The sequence below is a fragment of the Cavia porcellus genome, unplaced genomic scaffold (genome assembly GCF_034190915.1).
Source record: "Cavia porcellus strain 051 isolate PalLab524CR breed Dunkin Hartley unplaced genomic scaffold, mCavPor4.1 scaffold_16, whole genome shotgun sequence".
NCBI lineage: Eukaryota > Metazoa > Chordata > Mammalia > Rodentia > Caviidae > Cavia > Cavia porcellus.
Genome location: NW_026947499.1, coordinates 9,040,454 through 9,067,557, shown reverse-complemented (window position 1 = coordinate 9,067,557; position 27,104 = coordinate 9,040,454). Strand labels below are relative to the sequence as shown.

The window sequence follows — 27,104 nt, the reverse complement described above, 5'->3', positions numbered from 1 at the left end:
GTTGGAGCCCAGCTTGGGCAACTTAGCAACTTATCAAGACCCAGCAAGTAAGTAAATATTTAAAAGCTGGGCATGTGGCTTGGTGCAGAGACCCTGGTTCAATTCCCAGTTCCACCAAAGCGCGAGGGGTTATACAGACCCCAGGCCCACCCTGCTCCAAGACTGCAGCTAGAGAAGTTCCTGCCTTGACAGCAGGCAGGAAACTTTCAGCATGGTGAGGACTTTTCCAGCGAGCCCTGGGAGGCACGTGCTGTGGCCCTGGGGCCTCGGGAACGCAGTGCCTTGTAATGAAATCACTGAAACATCATTGTGACTGCGGAACCAAGGGTCTTCCCTCCTTATCTCCAAAGCGCCCGTGTTTTACATGAAAAAGCGTTTCTAATTAATAGGCCAGCCCCTCTTGAGTTTGATAAAAACAGAGGAGAAAAGGATTTGATTAACCCACGATCTTTTCAATTTGGCGTGTTCTGCATGAGTGAAGTGTGCTTTCTGCAACCGAGCCAAGCCCGGCTCGCCCTGGCTCCCCGCGATAACATTCTTCCCGCGTCGGTCTGCGCCGCGAGCCTTGCAGGAGAGCTCAGGACGGCGGCGCAGCGGCTCGAGGTGATCGCGATGCTCCTGCAGACCGGCCCACCCCGGGGAGGAAAAGGCCTCAAAGGCTTCCTTTGTCCATAAATAATAACATTTCGCTCAGCCCAAGAAGCCTGGGGGTGGGAGGTTTGAGCCCAGCAAGCATGGGAGGAACCGGCTGCAAGGGTTAGGCAAAAGGTCAGGGGACGGACAGACATGGCTATTGTCCATCGTGACCACTGGGTGTCTGTCTGTCTGCTGTTTTCTCAGCAGTGTTTGTGGCCCAAAAAACTGAGGGCGAAGCAGGTCACAGCACAATGTGTTCATCGATTTCATGTTTCTCTTGCTGATGCAGAAATTAGAAACTTTTTTCTTTCTCCTTGCTCGGGGGTCAGGCTCGGTGGCAGGTGACATCTCTCTGGATGGGGGTGATGGCGGCGGATTCAATGACAGCTTGCCCATCAGGAAGTGGGGGAGGTCTCTGCTGTTCACTTAGGTCTGCAGAGGCTGGTGACAGCCACCATGCTGGACAGGACACATGGGGGGACTTCCAGGAAGCACAGGAGGCCCCCAGGCAGGGGAGTGGATGCCAGCACACCCACCCCAGCTTCTCTCCACGCCCCACCCAACACTGCCTGTGAGGCTAGCCCCGAGAGACTGCTTCTCACCCAGGAAAAAGATTCCGGGATGCTGAGGGACAATGCAGGGGGGGTCCTCTGCTTCTCAGTGGGCTGCGGACCCAGTGCACAAAGGCAGGGCCAGAGAGAGGACCTGGTGACTGCCTGGGTCTGAGACATACGTTCCCCCTTCCTGTAGGAGGGCCAAGGGCTGCTGGCCTTGTCACATGGGGTTGAAGGACCACACTGTGGTCCCCAGAGTGAGACTGCCGGGTCCCTCAGCTCCCTACTCAATGTGAAGGTCCCCGTCACCAGAGCTGTGCTGTGTGGCTCCAGATGACATCCTGACTGGTGGCAGTTGTAGTTAGAACCCCTGGGCTGTGACTTAGCTTTAAAGAACCTCGGATTTCCTGGCTGAAGGTGGGGCCTTGATCAGAGAGGGCAGAAGCATTGATGCTCAAGGCTCTGTCACTTCCTTTATCATCTGGCATTTGGAGCCCCTTTCTGCATTTTGGGGTCTCTGGGCTACGTCAGTCACGCAGGCTGCCCAGGCAGAGCCTTCACTCTTCCCCGTGGAAGCAGGAAGCCTGGTACTTGCTGTCCCTGTCCCCTGGCAGCGTGGCCTAGGTCACAGGTCTATGACATGCTCAGCAGGTCAGGCGCTCTGGTCCTCAGCTAGGAACTGGGAACTGAGGGGCAAAGAGGCCACGCTGAGCAGGAGGTCTTTCTGGGGTTCAGCAAGGGTGGCTGCTCCAGCCTCCCAGGGTGCCCTGGTCATGTGCGCCACAAGGCCCTCCCCAGGCTGCCTCGGGGTCAGTTGGCCTATGCTTGTGGGAGCACAGTCCGCTCTGTCCCCCACCCACCAGGCTATTCTCCAGAGGCCTCACCCCATCCGTCACCGATTCCCCCGCTCTGGCTGTGTCTATGCAATACAGAGTCCAGCACCGGGCCAGGACAGAGATGGGGCCAGGGAGGGCAGGGTCTCAGGGACAGCTGCCCCCTGCTCAGTGTAAAAACAGCCTCACAGCTTTCTAAGAGATTGCCAACTGGGGACCGTGCACCCAAGCCCTTGGAGAGCCAGCTTCCGCCCCAGCTGATGCTAAGTGCTTACTGGGTTCGCACAGGTGCTCCTGACCTAACCCGAGTCCAGTCTGCACAGGGACCTACAGGCCTCGAGCTACGTCCCTCAAAAAGGATGTTGGAACCCTAACCCGAGGACTTCAAAATGTGGCATTGAGAGTCTTTATAGGAGGTGATCGGATTAAAATGAGGCCATGAGGGTGGCTCTGACCCAATGACTGGCATCCTCTAAAAAGGGACAGCCTGGCACAGGGAGAGGGGACACAGCCAGGGTCAGGTGATGCATCTATGGCACCCCGGGGGTCCGGGAGTCCGGGGAGAGGCCAGGACAGACGCCGCAGGAAGGGACGCACGGTGTCACCCACACTAACCTCACTAACACACTTGGAGCTTGGCGTCTTTCTTCCCTCTCCTCAAGGCCAACTCATATGAATACCCAGCTCTCGTAGAACTGTTTCTGGGCGCTACCTGAAATCAACCTCTAAACTCATGACGCGAGCAACCCTTCTGAAAAGCTCTGTCCCAGCAGGGGCCTCACCGTGGCCGAGTGTACCGGAATCCACAGAGGTTCTTCCCATCCTTCACCACCCTTCACTCCAACCCACAACGGATGCGGGCGATGCAGCAGCTCCGTCCACGCGTTAGACACGAGGACGGGCAGAGGGGGGGTCAGCGACCGACTCAGGGCCCGCTGCTGGGAAGTGCTCAGCCAGCGCCTCCACAGGTGTGCATTAAGCACCTACTATGCGCCAGGTGCTGTGCTTACCATGAGGAGTGAGACCAGCCTGGTTTCTGGCCCCACAGAGGCCCAGGGGGACAGGCGATGACACACGCCAGCAGCCCAACCAGATCAAGAAATCTAAGAATTGGTCTCTAAGAAAGGGGGTCTCTGAGCCAAGCCAAGGCCCAGCTACGTGAGAGGATCTCATCAGCCCAGCCCCGGCGGCAGAGTGACCCTGTCTCAAAAATTAATTAAAAGAAAAAAGAAAAAGGCTCTCTATTAATCTGGATTTCCAAAACAGAACTTGAGGCGAGAACGAATGGATTTGGGGCTGGGGTCCGAAGAAAGAGGAAGCTGGAGGAGGAAAGACGTGCTAGAGGGTGGGCTGTGCTGCCCGCCACCCCGCCCCTGGTCCTGTGGCGGCAAATCTATGCATGTGTGCCGGCCACCAAGGGCTGTCTGTCACTGACCCGCACAGAACGTGCTCATCCAGAGCTGCACCAGGAGGGTGAGTGAGGGGCATTTATCCACCAGCTGCCCAGACTCGTGGGTGTGAGCGTGCAGACATGAGCTGGCATAGAGAAAAATGGACGAGGAGGGGTGAGGAAGGGAAGGGAGAGGATGGGAGAGAGAAAGAAAGAGAAGAAGGAAGGAAGGAAGGAAGGAAGGAAGGAAGGAAGGAAGGAAGGAAGGAAGGAAGGAAGGAAAACAGAAGCTGCCTGTGGTGGTGCAAGCCTGTAATTCTAGCACCTGGCAGGCCGAGGCAGGAGGATCGCTGCGTCCCAGGCCAGCCCAGACCACACGGTGAGTTCCAGGCCTGCACTACACAGGAGTTGCTGTCTAAAAAGGAAAAGAAAAGAAGTGACCTCGCAGTACACCTGTAGGAAAGGCCTACAGCTGTCCCCAGCTTGGAGGGAGGAGACCGAGGCAGCAGCACCGAGCACCCCAGGGACCTCACCTAGTCAGTGCAGGGCCTCAGGGAACACTCCGGAAGGGAGCCACCGTGGCACGTCTGACCCTCCCTGCTGCCCACCGGCCCCAGGCCCAGGAGGGGACGGCTCTGCACCCCGCTCTGCTCTCCCTCGGTTATTTCTGAGTTCGCCTGGCAGCGCCCGCCCCGCCGCCCCTCCCGCTCCCGCTGGCAGCTCTGTGTTATAAAATAAGAGGCTCGGGATTATGTCTGTCTGACAACTGAAGAATGAGCAACAGAGCAGATGCAGCAGCGTCTTCCAAACGCTGTGAATTATACATGGCCATCTGCAGCCGCGCCGGCCAGGATCCCGCGCTGCCATATGGAGTCATATGTTTTTAGCAGGGAGCCAGGCTGCCGGCGTCCAGCAACCCGTCACCGCACATGTGTGATGTGCGCCCGGCAGCTCGGAGCCCAGGCACCGCAGCTCCGCGGTCTGCGGGTCCCAGGTGGACAGTTGCTGGGTCCACACCTACCGGGCATCCATGATTGAACTGAGGGCCTTTCTTGAGCTACATTTCTAACCTTTCTTAAAAAAAAAAAATGTTAAGAGAAATAGTCTTTGCTAAATTGTCCAAGCTGACCTTGAACTTGAGATCCTCCTGCCTCAGCCTCCCAGTGCTGGGGCTACAAGGGTGCACCGCCATGCTCAGCTACTGACTCATATTTTGAAATATTTACAATGTTATGAAACCTCTTTCCTGGCACCCTGAAGGACGCTGTCACACCCTGCACTTCATAAACACCCTGAGAGCCCCATTAGAAATAGAAACTGTTACGTGTCCCTACATTTAAGTTTAACGCAAGTGGGTTTCCAGGGATTTCTTTAAGATGGGGCCTGGCCCTCAGCATCTCATGGGACCTCCTTGAGTCCCTTCACTTCTCTCTCGGTCTCCACATCTATAGACAGAGGAGATGGTGGCCACCTTCAGGGGTGAGATGTCGGCTCACCCCGGGTACTGGCGTCATTGGAGAAACAAACCACAGACCAACCACCTTTGCTTTAAGAGTTACGTGTTCCTATTTAAGGTTACTGTCTGCTTTGGCCAGCTTTTCCTTTGATGGCAGATCTAAAATTCCTTTTCAAAATAAATGTATTGAAATAAAAAAGGAAGCCAATTTTGTTTTGTTTTGTTGTGCTGTGCTATATCTTTTGAGACACGATCTCACTATGTAGTCTGAGCTGGTTTGAACTTGCTATGTAGCTGAGGGTGGCCTCAGACTTGTGGCAATCCTCCCGCCTCAGCTTCCTGAGTGCTGGGATTGCAGGGGTGCGATGTCAGCCCTGGAAAAGGAAGCCAATTTAAAGAAAAGTAATCAACTAAAAATAGTAGTTGAAACTTTCAAACAACTGTGAAGTGGAGTTCAAAAGACTGAAGTTTAAAACCAGGCATGAGGGCCCACATCTGTAACTACAGTATTCTGGGAAGCTGAGGCAGGAGGGTCACAATCTGTACCCCAGCCTGGACAATGTAGCAATTTAGTGAAACTCTGTCTCAAAAATTTAAAAAAATTTTTAAGGCACTGGAGAGGTAGTTTAGTGTGAAGGACTTGTGATCAATGCCAGTACCGAAAATAAAAAGGCCATAGCCAAAGAAACACACGGACGGTCCCCGATGCCTGGCACACAGTGGCAGCTCGGCATCTCACGCCGGCTGCGGGGAGGAAGGCAAACAGGAGGGGCAAGGTGCCACGCGCATGTGACCTCCCAGGGCAGACCCAGTGGTGCCTGACACTGTGCCAGACACACAGTAGGTGACACGTGCTATTCCGAAGGGGAACAGGGCGCTCAGAGGAAAGGACCTAAGAGGTCAGCCCGGGACAGCCCTGGCGCTGGGCTGTGACTTCTCACCCCGGGTGGGTCTGGAGAGCTTCCCACTCCACAGCCACAGCTCGGGAGCTGTCACCACGTCCGGTGTGCAGGTGGAGCAGAGTCCAGGGCTGCAGGGAGGCTACGTGCCCTGCCCGTGTTCTCCCCCACTCCAGACCCGGCGACACGGTGCTCCCTGGAGCGGCGACTCCCAGGGAATCCCTGACTGACACAGCGTTTAGAGGACCAGCCGGGGAAGAGGGAAGAGAAGAACCTTGCGGATGGCTGCCTGAGGAGAGTGGCGGCTCTCGCCTAGGGTGAGGGAGTCCCTGAGGGGCTCCAAAGACCACGTGGGATCCTGTGTGTGGGCACTGGGCACAGCATTGGCACCCAGATGGTGGCTATGGGGCTGGGCATACAGCTCAGTGGCTCAACACCTGCCTGGCAAGTGCAAGGTCCTGAATTTGATTTCCAGTACCAAAAAGGGGGGGGGGTAGCTAAGATTCTTCCTGTGGCTGCTTACCAGGCTAAAAGGGAGCTCTACATTAAAGATGCCAAAGACCCCAAAAGCCCAAACTCCTATTAATTCTGTGACTGCAGTCCACAAAGCAATGTGGCAAGAAATTCCATGGTACCCTCCTAGTTATCTTTCCCCAAAGTTAAAGGCATCCAAGGGCAGTGACCCATGCACACCCATGTCTGTAGCAGCACAACTCATGGCAGCTAAATCTTGGAAGCAGCCTGTATGTCCACCAACAGATGCCTGGATAAAGAGAATTTAGTGTTTATGTACAATGGAGTACTATTCAGCCATGAAAAGAATAAATTCCAGGCACTTGCAGGAAAATGAATGCACCTTGATACAACAATGCTGAGTGGAGTACTGTATGGCTTCTTTTTAAGAGGACAAAGTATAAGTAATTTAAAGAACAAAATAAAAGACAGATAATAGGAAACAGAGATAGAGATCTTTTGCAAGAAGAGGACCAAACTATGGAGGAAAAGGGGAAGCAAAGAGAATTGAAACATGTTATGATAGCCAGATGTGCTGGCACACACCTGTAACCCCAGCACTCGGGAGGCTGAGGCAGGAGGATCACTGCAAGTTTGAGGCCCGCTTGGGCTACAAAGTGAGCTCAAGGCCAGCCTGAGCTGCATAGGAGACCCTGTGTCAAAAAGACAAAAAATAAAACAAAACAAAAACATGTTAGGTCCACGGCCCCACTCCCCATGATAAATATAATCATCATGGACCCCCAGGCACATACTAATAAAAATCTTCAAATGAAGAAAAGAAATATGCTTTAAACAAAAAAGCAAGTTTTTTTTTTGGGGGGGGGGGAAGGCCTATCCCACAGTTAGAAGTGATTTCAGTTTTTAGTGCCTCTGATGGATTCCATAGTCTTCCACGTGTAAAACAGAGACTTCAGAGAGATGTTAAAAGCTTTCAAGTGCTTAAACCCCTGCTACCTTCAGACTGAGGGTGTAGGAAAAAGACAAGAGAGCAGCACTCAGCGCTGAAACATCAAACGGGGTCCCAAGTGTGGAGAGATTCGTGTTACTGGGGATCTGGGGTGAGTCACTGATCGGAACACTAGACGGCAAAAAAAAAAAAAAAAAAAGCAGCTGCTAACTCTAGGAAACACAAATGTAGTCAGAGTGCCCCGCATCCAGTTGGAAATAACCGAAATCACCACCACAATATAAACACCGAATAGATGTCTAGAAAGCTGACAGCACAAACAGTTCAGAAAGTCCCCTCGGCTGCATCACCCGTTGCTGACATCTGACATCAGAATGGCAAATGCGGCCCCCCAGATTAAAATAAAGCAGAATGGCAAATGCGCCCCAGCGAATGGATCACCACGTTCAGATTATCTGCTGTAGCCCAGCCTTGATTCGGAACCGTCTTCCCCAAGTCCGTTGCTATTCTAGGCTCCACAGCAGGAGAACCTGCATGTATGACCCTCTGTCCTCACGTCCCCCACCCTGCCCTGGGCTGTCACGGTTTCTCAGCTACCCTTGCTTTGGTTTTTGATGACCGGACTGTTCCACGCAGCCCCAGGCCTGTACTGCACGTCTGCAGACACCCGAGGACCAGCTAGCGCTTCTCCTGGGAGCCGGTGTGGGTGCTACAGGGAAGCCCTTGAGGTAAAGCGTCACCTGCCAGGGCACCGAGGGGCACATGATCCGGGTCTTATCACTGTCCTCGCTGACTCTGGTCACTGAGAGCAGTGTTTGTTGATGAAAGATTTTAAACATACTACAATAAAATAAAACGTAAGTGAACAATGTACACAGTGTCACTCTATACTGGGAATCTGGGGTGGGTCGGTTTGCATCCGTGAGTGGCACGTGCAGCAGGTGGGCGCGGTGACGGGGAAAGACGTCTTTCCTTCCAAAAGACAGCGGCGACAGCTGAGCGGGATCAAAACAAGTGGGCAACAGGACACGCAACTGATTTAGAAAGATGGAGAAAGAAGACTTCAAAAGGAGTTGAAACCGATGGCTTTGAGAAAGCACGAACTCAGCCTGAGGACGGGGGACAGGGACAGGGCAGACACTGAGACCGATTCACTCCTCACCTCTCAAGCTCATTTCCCTTGACTTTCTACCATGGAGAAATAACTACAAAAAAACTACAAAAGAAAACTCTCGTTTCCCAGACTGGCTCGCTGTGTGGTAGTCGTAGCAAGACCTGGTTTTTGTTAAGTGACACAAGGATTTCCGTGAGTGTTTCTACCACCCTCCTCCAGTCTGAAACACAAATGGAGGAGCTGCAGCAGCCATCTTGTGACCACGAGGAAAAGAATAAGAAAAAAAGAAACATCTGACTTGATGCTTTATGCCACTTATCCAACTGCTTATCTCTAGACCTCTAGTTGTGAATCACAACAAAACTATGAAAATCAACTCTGATGGTTTGCTGTCAGCAACTGGATTTTCTGTTACTTGCACCTGTGTGTAATCAGAAGCTGATTTTTGAGAACCATTTGACTTTTAAAGCAATGTATGTACAATTATTTTTGATAGGCATTAAAATTAAATTTAAACCTACTTCAGGAGGCTGAGGCAGGAAGACTCCTGCCTCAGGAGTCTAAGTTTGAGGATAGCCTGGGCTACACAGTGAGTTGAAGGCCAGCCTGAACTGCATAGCAAGACCCTGACTCAAAACAAACAAACACCAAATAAATAATATGTTAAAACAGGGGGGTACCTGGAGCCAGCTTTAGGGACTGCCTGGCACACCCAGGGTTCTCCTCTCCCTCGGGTTAGGGCTGGGCTCCCTTTCTGGGGGACAGTGACCCCTGTCCAGAAACGCCCTGGGTGCTCAGAGCAGAGCCAGCCCGAGACGCCCCGGTACACTGCCGGGCTATGTAGCTTGACATTTATTGATTTTACCTGATGCCATCAATTAAGATAATTGTGCTCAAGTCCAATTAACCCCATGAGAGTCTCAGGACGCAGACGGGGAGCCGCTCGTGGGCGGGCGCCGAGCACCTGTCTGCCTGCCTGCCTGCTGAGGCCTCGAGCCCAGCTCTGTCCTGAGGAGAACCGAGTGCCACCCCAGGACCGGGCCCCCCCAGCCTCCCCCTCCACTTCTGTGCCTCCTCGAGGTCCTCCCTGGCCTGTCTCTCGCATGCCCCCGCGGCCCTTGTGCCCAGAAGCTGTTATAGTGCACTAACTCCGGCTGCTCAGAGGCACCCAGTGCCAGGTCCCCAGGAGGGCAGGGCCCAGCAGGTCCCCTGCAGCCTCGATCACCCCTCTCATCCCCACCAGGTCTATCCTAAGCACACATGTGCCTGGGATGCCCTCCTGCTCTGCCCTTCCTCCTCCCAGATCCTACCATCCTTCCAAGATCCTTCAGTCATCACCTCCCTCTGGAAGTCTTCCTTGATTGCCACTTACATAAGACAACTTCCTAAAGACAGGGCCTGACATTCTCTACTGTGGCTCCAGCACTGGAATGGTTTCTGACCCATAGGTGCTTCATAGATGTTTGCTGAATGAATGAATGTTGGTGGACAGAGAAAAATAAGTCAGTGCTGCCAGCAACAACATGAGGGCCAGAGAGCACAGCTGTGTTTGGGGTGGGAGACTGCCATCCGGGGAATGCTTCGGGCACAAGGAACAGGAAATCCAGCTTACAGGGCCAAAAGTGGAGGCTGGCCCACAGCGAAAATCTGACACTGCCCGTTTTTGAAAATAAAGTTTTGTTGGAACACAGTCACAACCATTTGTTAACATATTGTCTATGGCTGCTTTCATGATATAAATGCAGAGTTGAGTAGTCTCAACTGAGACCATATGGCTTGCAAAGCTTAAAATATCTACTATGTGGCCCTTTATAGAAAACATTTCCTAAACCCTGGCCTAAATAAATATGATTTGATTTTTCTCATATAACAAAATGTCTGGAGGAGAAGGCTTTCAGGGTTCATACAGTGGCTGAGCAATACTTAAAGCACTAGGCTAATGTCTGTTATTTTCTTGGTTTTCTCCTCATGGTCACAGAATTGCTGCCATAGCTCCAGGCATCACAGCCCCACACAAATGCAGTCAGAGGAGGACTTCCTCACAAGCTTACAGCAGAGAGATTTTCCTAGAACATGCTTTCTTTATATCAGGGAAGAAAAACATCCACAGAATGTCCCAGAGATTGTCCCTTGCACCTTCATGGCCAAACAAGGTTGCACGTTCACCTTCAGGGCCTGTTAATAAGTTCATCTGCCTTGAGTGTCTAATAAATTAGGGACTTGCCAGGAAGGAGGGAGGGAAGGGTGACCCTTTAACAGCAATCAGTGTCTGCCATAACACTCCTTTCTCCTCCCATTTCTCTTATCAGTGCCACCTCAATCTCTTTGGAAGGGCGCTGCCTTCAATATGGACAAATAGCTGCCTGCAATGAGCTTGGGGTGTGGCTCCTTGTGGCAGAGCTTATGTGAGGCGCTGGGTTTATCCCCAGTACTGGGGCTGGGGCTAAACTGGCTTAAACCTCGGACAAAACAATAAAATTAGAACGCACAACTCAATAATCTGGTGAGGGCGCAGGGTGATGGAAAGTGAGAGGCAGGTTTACCGAGAGCTGAAAAGATGGGATCTTTTCAATATTTCTGCCCCATTTCCTCGTTAATGGCTGTACTCTGGCACACGATTGCTCTGCAGCATGCGAAGGCTTCCCTTAGGCTGAGCCAAGCAAGCGGTCTCCACCCACAATCACTTTAACTCTGATTGGATCAGATTGGGTCACGCCCCCACTCTTGGACCAGTTACGGAGGGCGGGGTCCCGATGGACTCCACCCCCAAATAAGAGCATCTGTTTCCCAGAAGCCCCTGGGGCCTCTGTGGGAAGAGTAGGTACAAAAGACCATAGAGCGCAGTGCATAATGGGAGCATAACACGCATGTTCGCGCGACTCTAGCGTGTCTCCACTCCGCATGGTCTGGCCTTTCCTCTCGAAGCAAGGGGCAGTAGGAGAAACAGGCGCCCCGGGCGATCTCTGCAGCCTTTGAAATACTGGCCATCACGGTTTTGTGAGGCCTCCTGCCAGGCCTGGCCCTGCTCACCACGAAGTCCAGCGAAAGACTTTGCAGAGGCCGCATCTGCAAACAGCGGGCCTTGCTGTGATGATGGCCAGGCTGGGCGGGTGAGCCCTCTGTGCCTCAGCGCAAAGGCCTTGAGCTCAGTCCCCGGCTCCACAAAATAAACAATAAATAAACTTCATCTATTCAAGTGTAAGATTATATAATTTAAAATAATTAACGTTTGACAACTAATTTGCAAAATTCTCCGAATTTTAACAATCAGCTTTCACGAAACTGTGGGAGCTATGTTCAGCTCATCACTGGTTTTGATACCTAAATCATGAGAGGAAGCTTCGGGGAAAAATAAAATGAGGAAATGCATCAAATAATTACGGGACATGAGATTATTTTTAATTAGGCATAAAGAAAAAATTGTCATAAATGAGAGGTTTCCTTAGCACATTGATGGTAATTTCCCAAGCGCTCCCCTCCCTGTCACCCTTCCCAGCGTTCTGGAACTCAGCACCCTCTATGGAGGGGGCGGCGTCATCCCCCTCCTTGGGGCCAGGGTTGCACCGACAGACAGAACAGAAGTGCACGCCGAGCGTCTGGACTGCCAAAGCCAGGGCATCAGCGACGCGGCACTACCCTCCTGGTGAGCCCGAACACTTTGGGTCCGCAGCCTCCCGGGAGGAATCCGCCCGCCGCGCCGCCAACCAGGCCCACGCGGGCTCCTCTCCGGGCCCCGGGACCCCGCGCCAGACGCTCGGGCGGCCTCTAGCGCCCCCTCCCGGCCGCGCCGGGCGCCACTTTGCTGCAGCTGCGCAGCAGGCCTGGAGGAGCTGCGCCTCAGAGGCCACGTCCAGGCCCGGAGACTCAGGGCTCCAGCCTCGAGCAGCAGCGCAGACCTAAGACAATGTTGTTGGGACTGCAGCAAAGAGGACCTTGTCACTGGGTGGCAGAAAGCCTCCCACCTGCAGAATGAAAAAGAGAAAACGCATCTGATAAACGCCGTGGTAGGGCACAGGACTGAAGGCATCGTCTGGCTTTTCCTCGCTAAGGTAAAATGCAAAAGCAGGGGAACGAACTAAAGCAGCAGCTCTTTATGTCTAAAGAAACCAGAACCCGCCGGGCTCAAAAGCTAGACTGTTTCTCATTTTTGGCTTCTTTAGGTGAAAAACAAGTTCTCACCCTGAGAAAAGATCTCGGGCTTTTATTACCTGATTTCAAGACTTACTGTAAAGCTACAGTAATCAAGACAGTGTGGTATTGGTGAAAGAACAGACTCATAGATCAATAGGACAGAATAGAGTCCAGAAATAGACCCACGCATATAGGGGCAATTGATTTTCAACCAAGGTGCAAAGGCAGCTCAATAAAGAAAGGATAGTCTTTTCAATAATGACGCTTGAACGACTGTACAACCACAGGAAAGAAAGGAAGGAAGGAAGGAAGGAAGGAAGGAGGAGGGCGGGCAGGGAGGGAGAGAGGAAGGGCAGGTTTGAGGGGGGGCCTAGCTCATTCTTGGCTCTCCACGCAAAATTAATTTACAATGGATCATATTCTTAATGTAAAGCCCAAGACAATAAAAATTCTAGGAGATGACATAGGATAACATCGTGACCTGTTTGGGAAAGATTTCTCATACAGGACACAAAAACACAAATTGAAAGAAAGAAAGAAAGAAAGAAAGAGAGCAAAGATAAAGTGGGTTTCATCAAAATTTAGAATTTCTATGCTTTCAAATTTCTATGCTTTCAAGTGACAAGGAACTATTTACCAGGAAAAATATTTGAAAAACATCACCCAACTTAAAATTGGCAAGACTATCTGCTCTATGCCAAATTGTTTTTGGACCTCTGTCTAAAATTAGTTGTCTATTTATGTGTAAATCTATTTAAAGACACTCTGTTCTGTTCCATTGATCCATTTTTCTGTTTTTAGATCAAAAGCACAGTGTCTTAAATATGGTAAACTTATGGTAAGTCCTGAAATCAGGTATTAATCTCCAGCTTTGTCATTACTTTTAACATCTTTTGGCTTTCCACTCCTTTTCATTTCCACGTGAATTTTAGAATTAGCTTGCCTTGTCCGTGGTACTGGTTTAAAGTTCTCATTTCCAGCTGTCCATCACCTGTATGCAGCAATGCAATTGGCTCCGAGTTTGTACCCTGCAGCCCCTCTGACTTGCTAGTTCTAGTAGCATTTTCTTGTAGATTCCAGCAGGTTTGTTACACAGACATCCTGTCACCTGCCAATCTGACTTCTTTTGTAATGTTAATGCAATTTATTTGTTTCTCTTCCACTTATGTTAAGAAGGGTATTACTGTTGATTCATTGTGTCAATCTGAGAAGTTTAGAAGCTTAACTAAGTAACTGGGCAGGTCTGTATCCTCCCGAGTAGAGGACAAGTGGCAGAGTGGCTGTTCACTCTCCAAACTGTTGTAATAGTTGATATACTGTATCACTTTGGGAAGTTTAGACATTTAAGTGATTCAGGAGGGGATGAGGGTCCTCTTTTTGTAAACATCCTGAGGCTGTGCAAGAGGAGGGAATGGAGATGGCCTGAGTGCTTTCATGCCCAACGGGGTGCAGGGGAGTAGCCTGCTTGCAAAATAAGAGAGGAAAAGAGGTTTGCTCCCCCTTTTTGTTCTTGTTACCTTTGCTCTCTTATGCCACCATGAACTGGTTGCCCCTCAGGCAAACCACTGTGCTTTGGAGCCAGCTGATTATGGACTAAAACCTCCACAAACTGTGAGCTAAATAAATTCTTAATTTTGGGCATTGAGTATTTTGTCTCAGTGTCTAGAGAAAAGTAACTACACAAATGGAAATTTTATACCCCTTACTGTAAGCAAATGTGGCTCAAAATGCTTCAAAGGCTGGGTGTAATGGCATGTGCCTATAAATCCTAGCACTTGGGAGGCTGAGGCAGGAGAATTGCTTTAAGCTTGAGGTCAGCCTGGGATACATAGCAAGATCCTGCCTCAGCAAACAAACTTCACAGATCTCAATGTAAAAATACAGAACTATGACTGAGGCAAGAGGATGGCAAGTTCACGCCCAACCTGGACAATTTAGTCTACGGCCACACCACCCTGAACGCACCTGATCTCAGAAGATGGGAGACCTACCCTGGCAATTCAGCAACTTAGCTAGACTCTGTCTCAAAAACAAAAAGAGGGATGCAGTGGGGGTGTAGCTCAGTGCTAAAGTCCTGGGTTCAATCCTCAGTACAAACAACTCTAGGGATTTAAAGATTCCTATAAGAAATATTTGCATGACCTTGGGTTATGCATAATTTCTCATGCATATCAAATTATTCTACATATTAGTCAACTTTCCCTTGGCTGGGACAAAATATCCACACCCACAACTTAAAGGAAAAGAGGTTTAATTTGGTTGTTTTCTATCAACAGTCAGGTGGCTCAAAGGCAGAAAACCGCAGGGTAGGACTGACCTCAGGTATGCGTTATCACACCCAGTTTGCAGCTAAATCTTGGAGGGGGTGAGGTTGGGACAAGGTCTCACTCACTATGTAGTTCAGACTGGCCTCGAGCACTTGGATCCTCCCGCCTCAGCCTCCTGAGTGCTGGGATTACAGGTGTGAGCACCAGGCCCAGCTTGTAGCTAACTTTTTAACAAAAGTATTCAGAGTGAGGCAGGACCCATTAGAACTAAGAGAGCCAGTACAACATAAAATGAGGCAGTGGGTCCCCGAACTTGTGCGAATAGGAAGCAAACTAATAATAACCGCTCGGCACCAAATACAGGTTCTTTTTAGAGCAAACGAACAAGGGCTCAGGATCTTATTCTAGGAGACAAGACTTGAGTCCTAACCAAGGATCTGACAACATTTACCAATCTTTGCCCCATAATTTCAAAACTGCTATGGGCCAGTGATGACTGTGTTCTTCCTGTCTTCTCCCTATTGAACCGAGCAGGCAGAGTGCCTGTCCTACGACTGTCCCACCTCTGCACGAGCGCTCATCACAGTTTCACACCAAAAAGAGAAGCATTCAAGAACTGGCCCCAAGGCACAGTCCCCAGTGAGCCCCCTGTGCACCGGGCCTCAATTCCAATCCCGCTGAGTTCAGTCCCATAATGGAGCTGGAGCTTGGAGGTCTCCCACATCTCCTGTGTGTGGGAGGAGGTGGCAGACTCATGGATTATGGTTTCTGAAAATGGCTGTAACAGTGTTTCCGCCCCAAATGTTTCCTAATGCCCACATCAGAAGAGGGAAGCTTTCCGTTCCCTTGAGCTTGGGTTGGCCTTTCTGACTTCCCTGACCAGTGGAGTACAGCAGAAATGACAGTGCGTGACTTCCATAACGAGGTCACAGATCATGTACTTCTGTCTTGCTCTCCTGAGAAGCCAGCTCTTATTCCCTGCAGCCACCACCATGGGAGAATCAAGCCTTCCTTATCCAGGCTCCTGTGGAGAGGGACCCCAGTCCTCGGCTAGGGCCACCCTGGGAGCTGAAGCCCATGGAGCAGGGATGAGCCGGCCACTTGGGAGTCCTGTCTAGCTTGCCAACTCATTAGCAAACAAAACGATTGTTAGTTTTTCAAGCTATGCAGTTTTAGGGGTGCTTAATGAATAGACAGAGCCCGTGCCTAGATGTTTTTTAAGAACAGCATACAAAAAAAAAGTATGCAGTGTGGAACAGCAGTGTCCAATCTTTTTGGCACCTGTGATTGAGAGTGTGGAACAGTTTTCCCACAGACATGGGGGTCAGGTGGAACCCAGGTCCCTCACATGTGCAGTTCACAGTCCTGAGTATCTAAGGCCACCAGTGACCTGATGGGAGGTGCTTTCTCTTCCTCTTGTCCCAAGGTGTTGGTATAGGGACTGCCCTTGACTAGAAATGGTCACATGTGCACCTAGAAGCCAACTTCTCTGGGCAGCACCTGATTCTGTGTTCTCCAGAATGCTGTCCATTCCCCAGCGCCTCAGCTGATACTGTGTTTGGAAGAGAGGGGGAGACAGGATCTCCCTATATAGTTCAGGATGGCCTTGAACTCACTATGTAGCCCAGGCAATCCTCCTTAAGCCTGCACCACCATTCCTGGCTTAAATTCATTTTTATATTGTTATTATTATTTTGTCTTTTTGAGACAGGGTTTCACTATGCAGTTCAGGATGGCCTTGAACTCTCAGCAATCCTCCTGCTCCTGCCTCCCAAGGGCTGAGATTACAGGCATTTCCCACCCCGCCCAGCTCTTAAATTTATTTTTTAGCCAATACTCTTATGTTGGATTTGTATAACATGTTAATGTTGCTTTTGTGAGAAAAATATAAAAAACAATGCATACCCCATATAAACAAATTTAACATAAAAATGAGTAAAGAAAAAAATTAAAATAAAATTATTCATCTGGCCAAGCTCTGGAAATAAACCCTGCAAAGTTAATGGGGTGCTTACTTCTCTTTACGAAAGGCAGTTTACTCCCAGGCAACACCCTGGGCTGCTGTGGGGCCCCCGCAAAGGCCCACTTGGGACACATTTGGGCCCATGGGCTCTGCGAGTGCAGAGCCAAGGGTCTAGCTCTTCTGCTTCTAGAAGCATCGTGAGGAAGCAGCTGCATGGCCGGGGTGCCACTCTGGGGTCGGGTGCTTACCCAGCATGCCGAGGCTCTGGGTTTAGGTCCCAGCACCGCAGGAAACAGACAGACACTCGAGCAAGAATGCCGTAAGAACAGCAGCCCCACGGGATTGGGAGAAACGGGAGACGAGCGGGGAACAGGGTCAGATTATGTACAGGATGTTCACACGTGGGATGTTCTACTGCAGCCTAATGAGCGCGTGGGTCAGCATTTCCTGCCACAGAACCTTCGGCGTGTGACATCACCAGGCAAATAAATGGTTATGAAACCACCGCATGGCTCTCATTTCTGTAAAAGAGAAGTGAGTACCTTCCCAAGTACATGTATATGCTTAAAAATAGACCATGGAAACGTACACCGCGTGAACAGTTGCCACTGTGGGTAGAGGATTGCGAGCGACATTTTTCTTTTTTAATGTCACATCTCCCCCACCGCAATAAATGAGTTTCCGGCTAGTTTGCAGGGCTGGGGAGGAATGCAGGGCCTCAGCATGCCTACGCTCTACCACTGAGCTACACCCCGGCCACATCAAGCACTTTTAACAACTAACACTTAACACATCAACACTGTTCCACCTCAAGGCCTTTGCCCTGCAGTTCCCTCTTCTCGGAATGCTTTTTCCCAAAGACCGTGCACTTTTTCAAGTCTTTGCTCAAATGTCATGATTTACTGCAGAAACCTTTCCTCACCACTGTACTTAAAATTGCTTTTCTCGGCAGCCCTATATATAATCCTAGCTACTCAGGAGGCTGAGGCGGTAGGATCTCAAATCCCAAGTGAGACTGGGCCACTTAGTGAGCTGTTGTCTCCAAATGCATTTGTAGAGGGCCGAGGCTGTGGCTCAGGGGTGCAGCACCCTTGCACTCAGCCCCCGGCACCGGGGTGGGGGAAGGACTGTCCCCCCTCTCTCTAACCTTTTACCCTGCTTCATTTTCCTTTTAGTACATACAACTTACCTGACCTCTAACCCTCTGTGTCCCTGGCTCCTTAAGTTCATTACCTGACCTCCTACCCGGCCTCCGGCTCTAGGAGAGGAGGGATTTTTGTGTTTTGTTCCCTGGTGACTCACAGGGCCACCAATGGGGCTCGGTGAATAGTGGCAACTTCGCATTTGAGCAACAAATAACATGAATGAAGCATAAACCGGCAAATGGTTTTCCTGCACGACTCTGTTCCACCCTCACCCATGTGGCTTGCAGAAGCAGCAGCACGGATGCGATGGGTCTGGCAGGCCTGGCGGGGACAGGTGGGACGAAAGCTGTCCCTGTCCCTCCCCAGATTTCCGCTGCCTTTGCCTTCCAGGGAGACGCGGAGCTCAGCCCTAGAGTCGCAGCGCCGCCTGCTGGGGAGTCGCAAGAGCTGCAGGACACCAGCCAGGAAAGCGCGCCTCCACCTCCTGGAAGAGGAGGCCAAGTCATGCAAGACAGGAGCGGGGGTGCCAGGAGAAAGCGGCCAGGCAGACAGCAGTTTCAGGAACTTGTTTAGTCTGACCTCTCCCAGTGGCTAGCGACGAGGTTAGGGGGTGGAGGTGATGGTCAGCGAAGAGCTGGAACTTTCCTGAGAAACAACTCCCCAGCGGGCAGTCGCTTGTCCACGTTAGCTGAGGTCACGCATTAGGGTCCAGAACCAGGGCCCCACTTGCAAACCTGGCTCTGCCCCCTGGCGTGCTTTCTCCTTCCTCTGCCCCGCAGTTATGGCAGGCCGGAAAGAGACAATAAAAACCCCGCCCCGGAAACAGCACCTGGACAGCAGCGGTTACTCAGCAGGTGGTGCAGGCTTTGCGGAGTGCGGGGCGAGGAAGCCAGGGAACCAGGCTCAGCGGGTGCAGGGGACGCGGTCTGTCACAGAACGCTTTGACTGCCTATGTCTGAGAAATAGCGCCTGAGTTATTTGGGGGTTTGAACAGACATTGTTTACTGCCTACCCCAATGTATCTGCCACCTTTGTTCTCTCTAACAGAACTGAGTGTGTTCTGGATTTGGCCAAACAGGCTTTCATGGGAAAGCAGGGAGGCCAGGCCTGGTGTGGACAGTGGCACCTCCCTGTGGCCAAGCCGTGAGCTGGGAGGGACGTCCCCCCCAGGAAGCCACTGTCACCCTGACACAGAGCAGACCTGTGCAGAGAAGCCCTCTCCCCACCACTGCTCTGTCTGCTGTGAGGGTGGGGAGCGTGACTGGCGCCATCCTGGACACAACAGGACAGCCAGTGGCGTCCCCAGCTGCCCTGCAACCCTGGGCCTGTCCGGTTCTCAGACTCCTCGTAGAAGAGAAACAGCCCCTGCCGTAGGTCTGAGACGCTGCCAGCAGCCTTCTGCCCCCAAAGCGTCCCTCGCTGACCCAGGGTCCCGGGCCTCCATTCAGAGCTGACCCCGGCCTGCTTTCTGTTCTCGGGGATCATCCCTGGCCACTGCCAAGCAGCACCATGGCCTGCAGGGCGGGGTGCTGCTCTCTTTGGGAAACTATGACTCACCTCAGCGGCCTGGCTGGTGCGCACCTTCATGCCACGGCGGGTTCCATAATCCAGCCCCCTTTGTCTTTCTCATCTCCTGTCTATTTTTGTCCTCTGTGAAATCCTCTGGCCCCCAACTAGGATACAGAGGTATTAGCACACCCTGGCCCTTAATCCCTCAGGCTCCTGTTCCCCTGTCCAAAGTCACCCAGGAGAAAAAAGCCAACTTAGCCTTTTCTGCTTGGCTTTTCCTGGAAAAACACAACTGCTCCATGCTCCACTGGCAGCAACCCTGAGATTCTCTCCCATTTTTCTCATCACCCAGGGCTAGGAGCTTCTTGCTGTCTCGGTTCTCCGAGGACACCTGCAAAGGAGGCAAAACAAACATGGCAAACCCAGCTCCATTCCTTCAGCCGGAACCCACGGAACCCACGGCAGACAGCGCTAGCTGATCACAGCACACGGGAGCCCCGCTGCACCTGCACCCGGGCACACAGCGGGACTTGAACCCAACACTCCATCTTCCTGAGCCTAAGTGGAGTCAGCAGGGGAGCTGAGGGGACATGGGCAACCTGGGCCCCCTGGTTGGGGCAGGAGATGGAGATCAAAGGCCACATTCCTCCAGCATAGTTCCCGCAGGGGGACAGTGCTGGCCTGCAGAGCCTCATCCGGCAGGGTGGGCAAAAAGGATGGGCACGGCTGCCCGGGAGGGGGGAGAAAGTGCTTGCTGAAGAATGACGTCCTGTGCCTGCTCCTGACCATCTTCGGGCTCTGCTGAGTCCACTTCCATGGAACAAGTCTACACTGGTGACCTGTGTGCAGGACCAAAGATGCTGCAGAGATGAACAAATCCTGGTTCCTGTCCAGGAACATTCTGGGGAAGGAAACCCTAACAAACAATGAAACACTACGGAGCCTGTCACTGTGTCACTCCACCACCACGCACCAAGTGACTGCTTCGCGCTGGAAGAAGTGATGGGGCTGGGGCAGAGATGCGAGGTGACAGGGGAGCCGGCCTTGGAGGAACCAAAGGGAGATGGAGCAGCCATTCTCCCCGGGACACACCTGGCAATGTCCAGAGGCACCTTCATGGCATCCAGGGACAGCTGCCGGGAGCTGGAGCCCCTCCAGACAGACAGGCAGCCGCACACCGTCAGGGGCTGGGTGGGAAGTCCTGGTCTTGACAGAGGGGAGAGGGCCTGCATGGTGGCCAGAGGACCTGGTCACCTGACAGATGGTTATTGGCCAGAGACCTGTGGAGAGTTCCAGGGAGGAGAGGGGTCCCATCCCAAGAGTGGCTGTCATCTGAAAATGCACACAGTGACTTTAGCAAAGGTCCCTCTGGCCTGGGCTGTGAAGAGCCAAGCTTCTGGGTGTCACCAAGGTGAGCAGTTACAGGGCCTGGAAGGTTGCTGGGTGCCCACCATAGCCCTGCGCAGGGAGATGACAGGTGATCCCAGTGAGTTCTTGGAGGCCTTGTGATCAGGATGACCATGTAGGGCCTGGCAGTGACACTGGCGCTACCCAGTGGCACAGTTTAGGACTGAACCACCACCAGTCACCTTTTACTACGAGTGGGTAGGAAGCCCTGACTGCTCACCCTAGGCAGCCGTGGCTCGAGTGTGGAGCAGAGTTTGAGAGGACCCATTTCATTCAGCACCCCTGCACCGAAGCAGCCAGCCTCAAACCCTCAGTAAAGCCGGACTCTGACCCGACTTACTCTGCAGGGGAGGGGGGAGGTTTACTGAGGGGAGCGGCCAGCCCCATCCTGGTTCCAACTCCCCTCCCTCCCCAAGGCCCTGGCCAGAAGATGCCCGCCCTGCCTCGGGAACCAGCTGTCCCACCCAGACATCACTCTCTAGGTTGGTGGGCCTCAGACTGGGACCACTCCCCTGGGGACAGCTGCCAATGTCTGGGACATTTTTGGTGTCAGGGGTTGGGCAGGGGGGCTGAGGGCACCACTCAACAACATCCTGCAATGCACAGGACACCCCACCCTCCGGCTACAGCCACAGGAACAGAGGAGCTGGCCCAAATGCTGCCAGCGCCAAGGCCAAGGCCCTGTGGCCGGGTCACACCACAAAGGCCTGGCGGTGGCTGGGGAGCTCCCGCCCACACGCAGAGCCAGTGCTGGCTGAAGATGCGTTGAAAGGTCCTTCACCCCAGAGCCCAGGTCAGATGAATAAGGAGCCAGCCTCGTGGCCTTTATATAGCTCCAGGCCCGTGGGGGGGCTGTCACCATGCCATGTTCCCTGCGAGGGGCTCTGGCTGCCTGGGGGTGGGGGGCATGGTCAGTTGCAGCTGTTGCTGGCATCAGGCCACGTGGAGAGGACAATGCCCTGGAATGCCAGGCACGCTGCACGACAGCTGAGCCACAGGCATCTGAAGGGCTCCAGTGAAAATGGAATTGTTCGGGTGCCTGTGCCCCTCACAAAAGCCAGCCAGGTGGCCATGGGCTAAAAATACCTGGGAAGAAAAAGCCACTGAGGGCCGTCTGACTGCATGGGGCTGTAGCTCCACGCTCCCAGGCAGGGGGCAGGGTGAGGACTGGCCTAGGTCCCCAGGCCCAAAAGAAGACAATTGATGGCTCTTCTCTGGGCTTCACTTTTTGCATCTGGAAAATGGGCTCATATTAGTGCCTGCCTCACAGCACTGAGCACAGGCAGCCATAGAAATAGAATGATAATGGCTCGATCTCTTGGGGGGGCATCAGTTTGGCAAGGCTGTGTGCAGTGGCTAGGTGGTGGCCGTGCCGGGCGGGTCTGATTTCCCCAGTGTGCTTGTTAGGCACCCACAGGGACCAAGCTCAAGTCAACCTGGGACTCAGTACACAGCCTCCTCTGGGGCCAGAGCAAATGAGGCTGGAAAGGTAACCGATCACATCACACACACACACACACACACACGCACACATTCCCTCTCTCAGGGTCGGTGGACTCCATGCTCACCACATACAAAGCCATCTACACCGCTGCATGAGTGACCACAAGGCCAATGCTGTGGACAGCGCCTGGCCCAGGGTCAGCACACAACACATGAACTGTTGGTTCCTGACAGTCTAAGACTTGTGCCACTGTTCCTGCTTATCACTGAAGAGTCTGAGCCCCAGGGTGATGAAGTCACTTGTCCAGGCCCCCACAGGCAGGACAGCAGAGCAGCTGACCTGGAACGCGGCTTCTGGTCATAGCAAGTCAGTGCCCAGTGGTTGGGTCTTAACTGTCAGGCCAGGGAGGACAGACCTCCCCCAAGGCAGTAGAGAGCCGCTGGATTCCTCATTTGAGGGGCGTGAAGGGCTAGGAAGGAGAGTGTGTTTTTGCTGTGCTGACATTGAATCCAGGGCCTCAAACAGGCTAAGCTCTACCAGTGAGCTACATCCCCAGCCTATTTTATTCATTTAGTGACAGGGTCTCACTAAGTTGCACAGACTGGCCTTGAACTCCTGATCCTCCTGCCTCAGTTTCCTGAGTAGCTGGGACTACAGATGTGTGCCATGGCACCTGGCTCATAATAACTCTTTGAAGTAAACCGAGCGTTTACTGCAGTGCACACCTGTAATTCCCAGCACTCGGGAGGCTGAGTCAGGAGCATCGCTGCAAGTTCAAGACCAACCTGGACTACAAAATGAGCTTAAGGCCAGCCTGAGCTGTATAGTGAGACCCTGTCTCAAAAATAAGCACCAAAAAAAAACCTCTTTAAAGAAACGAAACCTATCTGCCCACTTCACAAACAGCAAGACTAAGTCACAGAGGCTGGTGTTGCTTGCCTGAGTCACAACTGGGATCCCGTGGGTGCCTAACATTACATGGACACATCTCTCTGACCAGCTGGAGAAGCCACCTCCCCACTCTGACAGGCGCCCTCTGACGCCTGGGGGCCCTGACAGAGGAGATAGGCTATCACTGGGTGACACAGCCCATCAGACACTGGCTTGGGGGCGGCAGGGCCTGGCATTCCTTTGTTCTGTGGGGGGCAGCTGAGTCCACACCCTCTGGAGAGGGGCCTCACGCTGAGGCAGGCTGACTGGCAGTGGCTTCATTTCTGGAGGAAACCTTCGAGTAGTTACAGGACACTTGCATGGCCAGGCGCTGTCCTCAATGGTCATGCGTGACTTGATGAACTGTTCAGTCCACTGACACCAGTGAGCCTCCTCAGGGGCTGCTAGGTCCTGCAAAACCATCACATGGAAAAAGATTTTCTTTCCTTCCTGACAATGTGGGCTAATGGCTTAGACTTGGATTCCAGGAACAAAAGTGGAAAAAAAAAATCCACAAAGGAGAAGAAATAAAACGCACCCCCAGCAGGGCCGGAAGCCCCAGAGGCTGGACGGATGCCGACTCCGACGCTGTGCGTTGAGGTCCAGCCAGCACGAGAACATCCCATAATGCTCTGACTTCCTTCTAATGACTATTTGAGCACTTGAAAGAGACACCTAGTCTCCTCCACAGTTTGTGGGTCACTGTTGACGCCCTGCTTAGCTGCAAAGGGGAGCCACGTGGGGGGACCAAAGGACTTCAGGGCCAATCGTGCAGTGCAAAATCCCAGGGGTGTATGTTACGATGCCATTAATGTGAAAACCAGTATGTGTGGGATGACACACACCATTAATGTGACAAAGATTATGGGTGTGTACAAGGTGTGTAAGACGCAAGATGTCTGCGAGGCTGCCTCCAGTGCCACGGCCTGGATAAGATCCCAGAACAGACGAGGGCTGAGAGCAGATGACGCTCGACATCTGAATGTCGTCTAGACTGTGGTCAGTGGTGACAGTGCTGATGTGGCCCCAGAAGATGTTAACATCAGGAAAACAGATGCTAGGGCTGTGTGTGGTGAAGTCTGCGAGCTCTATGTCACTTCTAAAATAAAAGTCTAATTTGGAAGGAAATTTTAGAACAGCAAAACCAAGCCAGGGTGAAATCAAGCAATAGCAAGTGCTGGTGGGGCTAAGGGGGGGAAGGAGACCTTCTCCACTGTTGGTGGGAGTGCACACTGGTGCAATCACTGTGGAAATCAGTGTGGTGATTTCTCCAAAAACTAGGACTAGCTATCCCCTTCTGGGAATCTTCCCAAAAGAATTAAAAACATTGCACCATAGCTATATATGTGCACCCATGTTTATAAGCAGCACAATTTGTAATAGCCAGATCTTGGAAACAATCCCAATGCCCATCAACTGAGGAATGGACTTAAAAAGACGCAGTAGTTTATGCAATGGAGTACTACTCAGCCATAAAGAATGATACAGTGGACAGTTTTATAGGTAAATGAGACCATACTCGTAAGTGAAATAAATAAGATACATACGAGTAAACATTGTATTCTCACTAGTGTAAGAAGCTGAAACAACTTATGCGTATATGTGTATGTATAGAAAAAGTTAAGATAGTTGTACTACCGATTTCTCTGAGTTCAGTGAAGAGGAAGGTTTGTGCTGGTTTTGTTCAGACAATAGAATGCAGCTGTCTTGTGCTCCTGGTGAATGATTTGGGGATGACAGCGTGCAATGTATGTACCATTGTTGCCTCCGATCGATGTGCTTTGAAATTTTGTTGTAGTCTTTCTTTCTTTCTTTCTTTCTTTCTTTCTTTCTTTCTTTCTTTCTTTCTCTCTCTCTTTCTTTCTTTCTTTCTTTCTTTCATCCTAGAAATAAAATGGATTTGAAGGGGGAAAAAACAAGCCATGGTGCCAGAGGCTGGAAAGTCAGGACTTTCGAGGCACTGCTGGGAGGCAGGTGGGGAGCACCAGAAAGTCAGGGAGCTGGAAGGTTCCACATCTTGACCTGGCTCATGGGTGAGCACCGATGTGAAAAGTCTCCATGCTGGACATGGAGACGATGTACACTACACTACAGGTGTCTCTCAGTTTAAAAAGCAAAGAATCAGGCTGGGTATGATGGTGCATGCCTGTAATCCCTGTACTCTGGGAGGCTGAGGCAGAAAGATTGCTGTGAGTTCAAGACCAGCCTGGGCTAAAAGTGAGGTCAAGGCCAGCCTGAGCTGCATAGCAAAGCCCTGTCTCCAAAAAGAAAAGTAAGTAAATAAATAAATTTCTGAGGCCCCATAACATTCCATGGCTCTCCAAATGGCAACTGGAAAGACAACTGTCCCTGGGCATAGATTCTTTGCCACCTGATGAGACCACATTTCCCACATCTGGGAAAAGGTTAGAAATCACCTGATCCCCACTGCAAGTTCCAAGAATGAACAAACGCTCCCCAAAATCACAGTCATTAGTGCTTACTAAACACTTTAATGCAATCTTCATGACCACATCATGAGGTGAATACATTACTCCCCATTTTACAGATGAGAAAACTGAGATTCAGAGAGGCAAAGTACCTCTCTGAATCCTAACGAGCCATAGCTGGCGTGGATTCAGACCTTGGCTTGTCCAGTAACAAAGCTCTGGGCTACCACATTAGGCCCAGATGAGGAGCAACAAAGCTAGTATTCCTCCTGTCCCTCATCGACTCAGGTGACCCATACCTCACAGACTCAGGCTCTCTGATTCTAAGCCCTCTTGATCTCTGTGTTCTCGTCTTCAGTGCTGCCAAAAATTATGGGGTAAGTCCAGTTTCTTTCACCAAAGGTATGTTCTTTCTCCACTGAAACATACCAGATTTTTCTTGATTCCTGGAGTACACGAATTTTGCCAGGATATCACCTCAGTGTGTGTGCAAGCTTGTGTGTAGTTTTGGGCGGGAGGGGAGGCGGCGGATGTTTGTTTGTTTTTTGAGACAAAGTTTTGCTATGCAGTTCAGGCTGGCCTCAAACTCACTTTATAGCCCAGGCTGGCCTCAAATACACACTGATACTCCTGCCTCAGCCTCCCAAGTGCTGGGATTACAGGTGTGTACCACTAACCCGGACTTGTTTTGTGAAAGGGTTCTCCCTATACAGTTCTGGTTGGCCTTGAACTCATCCTAGCCCAGAATGGTTTTGAACTCCTGGTGATCTTTCTGCCTCAGCCTCCCAAGGATTCCAGGGATGCACTGCTACATCCAGATGGTGAATATTTTTTAATCTTTTCCTTCTTGAAGCTTGAGAGTTTTTTCAGTCTATACATTGTGTTCATTTCTCATCCTAAGAATACTTAATTTACGATTTGCTAGCTTTAGGCTTGCTTCTAGAATGTTTATTATTTGCATCTCTTCCTTTGCCCTAAGATAGCATCTTCCCACCATTTGGATTGTACTAGGGACCAGTCTTCTTGTAATTCATCGACTCAGTTCTCATTGTGGAAATCAGGACGGAAAACTTGGGAGTTGCTTGCTCATTTCACTTGTATTTCCCGGTTTTTTGTTTGTTTGTTTTGTTTTGGTACTAGGAATCAAACTCACAACCTTATGCTAGCCAGCCAGGTGCTGTGCCTGTGAGCTCTATCCCCAGTGCCCCCAAAGATTTTTTATTTTATTTTATGGAGGAAACCAATGATGGTGCTTTTAAAAATAAGCAAGTTAATATATTAGTAAATTTCCATGATTAAAGATTGTACAGTTGAACATAAATTCTCACTTTCCTCAAATTTAAGCTTCACATGTATATATCCCCCTGGATTTAGTTCATTTTGTGTTGCTATGACACACCACAGACTGGGTAATTCACAGAGATGAGAAATTTAGTTCTTACATTTTTGGAGGGTTTTGTTTTGTTTTGCTTTGTTTTTGGCGGGGAAAGAAATCAGTGTTTTGGGATTTTTCTGGTGCATATTTCCAAGCAATCTAACACACTTAAGCTTTATTGTTGTTAATGTTACTAAGC

At 51.3% G+C, this 27,104-nt stretch overlaps 2 long non-coding RNA genes across 3 annotated transcripts; one reads left to right on the top strand and one right to left on the bottom strand.

Moving 5' to 3' along the window:
* Positions 1–12,177: 12,177 nt before the first annotated feature.
* Positions 12,178–20,494, bottom strand: LOC106026015 (uncharacterized). 2 transcript variants are annotated; one of them, XR_001199635.3, is made up of 5 exons: positions 20,413–20,494; positions 19,369–19,711; positions 18,641–18,766; positions 16,915–17,187; positions 12,178–12,267 (listed from the first exon to the last, which is right to left on the bottom strand). It is a non-coding gene; the product is annotated as an uncharacterized LOC106026015 (long non-coding RNA). The 2 variants fall into 2 exon arrangements; XR_010039622.1 differs by lacking the exon at positions 12,178–12,267 and having other exon boundaries at positions 12,348–17,187.
* Positions 12,215–25,564, top strand: LOC134470621 (uncharacterized). Its single transcript, XR_010039621.1, has 2 exons — positions 12,215–12,354; positions 19,673–25,564. It is a non-coding gene; the product is annotated as an uncharacterized LOC134470621 (long non-coding RNA).
* Positions 25,565–27,104: the final 1,540 nt, after the last annotated feature.